Source organism: Petaurus breviceps, unplaced genomic scaffold, assembly GCF_028583685.1.
Source record: "Petaurus breviceps papuanus isolate PSGF00001 unplaced genomic scaffold, PetGlider_PUasm1.0 37, whole genome shotgun sequence".
Taxonomy (NCBI): domain Eukaryota; kingdom Metazoa; phylum Chordata; class Mammalia; order Diprotodontia; family Petauridae; genus Petaurus; species Petaurus breviceps.
In genome coordinates, this window is record NW_027186296.1 from 31,236,819 (window position 1) to 31,238,779 (window position 1,961).

At 41.9% G+C, this 1,961-nt stretch overlaps 1 protein-coding gene across 1 annotated transcript in view; it reads right to left on the bottom strand.

Annotated features, from left to right (window-relative positions):
• The window catches only part of THSD4 (thrombospondin type 1 domain containing 4), a 927,982-nt gene that overhangs the window by 905,717 nt on the left and 20,304 nt on the right, over positions 1-1,961 (bottom strand). The gene's annotated exons all lie outside the window — the stretch shown is intronic.

Sequence of the window (1,961 nt, forward strand, 5' to 3'; positions counted from 1 at the left end):
TCTCTCTCTCTTCCTTTCCTCTGCTCTCCTCCTCTTCTTCTTCTTTACTTCTCTCTCTCTCCCTCTCCCCCCTCTGTCTCTCTGTCTCTGTCTTTGTCTCTGTCTCTATCTCTTCTGCTCTCCTCCTCCTCCTCTTCTTCCTACTCCTCTTCTTCTTCCCCCCCCTCTCTTTTTTCCCCCTCCCTCTCCACTCGGTCTCTCTCCTTCTATGTCTCTATCTCTGTATCTGTCACACACACACACACACACACACACACACACACAAACACACATCTGCAACTTCCCTTATAGTTTTCCTTAATATATTTAGACCAGCTCTACCTTAGAAGCCACTACAAATCAACTAGCAACTTGTCCTTTTTCTGGGACTCTTGAACAGCAGAGAAAATAGAACTGATTTCATGCCCTGCTGTTGGGTCTTATGCACTACATCTGGCATACGTTTGACTCCTATATTTAGAAATATAAATCTAGCCCTGTTCTGTAATGCAAACAGTGCCATGCGATGTCTGCTGAAATGTGCCCTGCACCTTATAAAGGGAGACAGAAACACAGTATGTTGGGCTTAACACCCTGCCAAACTTCCACAACTGGTTTTAGCTTCATTTTTTTTTCTTGACTTGTGACTTCTTCATCATAGTGAGACCCTGGTGAGAAAAGTCATTCCCCCGATGCAGATCTGCAACTGGTCTTCAACTTTACAATCTCTGAGAGCTTCTCAGAGGCATCAACAGGGTGACTTGCCCATTAGAGGGGAGACTTCAACCTATGGTTTGCCCTGACTCTTAGGCCAGTCCTCTGATTACTAAGCACTCTGTCTCCCCTTTACCTTATCTTAATATTAGCCCACACATGCTACATTGATAAAAACACTGTGAAAAAGTAACTCATTATTCTTACTGTACTTATTCCACAAACTCAACATATACACAATTCACCCAAAAGACATTACATAAGTTGATCACACTTATATAGTGTTCTCACAATTCTGCAAATGGTTTAAATATATTATTTTATGTGGTCCTCACAATAACCCTGCAATTAGTGTAAATACTGACTGTTTCCAAAAGTCTTGGTGCAGTTTTAAGCTTTACTAGCTCAATAGTGTAAAATTGTAAAGGTAACTAGATAAGTCAGTGAATAGAGCACTAGACCTGGAAGATCAGAGTTCAAATCAGACCTCAGACACTTACTAGCTGTGTGACCCTGGACAAGTCACTTAACCCCTGTTTGCCTTAATCCACTGGAGAAGGAAATGGCAAATCACTCCAGTATCTTTGGCAAGAAAACTCCATGGATAGCACTGATGTGCTATATAGTTCACAGGGTCACAAAGAGTCATAACTGAACAAGTTTAAAATTGCACTATGCACAGCATAAAATGGGCAAATATCGTCATCCCCATTTTATAGAAAAGGAAAATGAAAAAGGTTCAGAAAGGTCAAGTGATTTACCCAAGGTCACTCAACTAACAAGTGATATAGCTAGAACTCAAATTCCAGATCTCTGACTTTTCTATCCATTATCCAAAGCCGTTTCATGACATGAATCAGGAAAAGTAGTTTCAAGGAAACCAAGGGAAGAGATTCATGCTAGGGATGTGTTCAGTACAGAATACTAGGGGGAGGTCAGGGAGACTGAGAGCTACTAATAGGCTGAAGGTTTTGTCAAGAGCTAGATTGTTACTGTTGACCCCACCTTCCTTGAAACTCTCTGCCTCAATGTAGGCATTGAACTATATTATGATATATGTATCTTTTATCTCTAAGATCATTCTTCCTATCTACCTCTGTCTCTGTCTCATCTGTCTCTCCCTCTCTCTCCCTTTATCTCTTCTTCCTGTTCCTCCTCCTTCTCTCTCTCTCTTTCTTCCTCCCCATCTCTCTTTCTCTCTCCCCCCTTCCCTCCCTTCTCTTCCTCCCTCCTCCCTCTTCTTTCTTCTCTTCTCCTTTCTCTCCCCC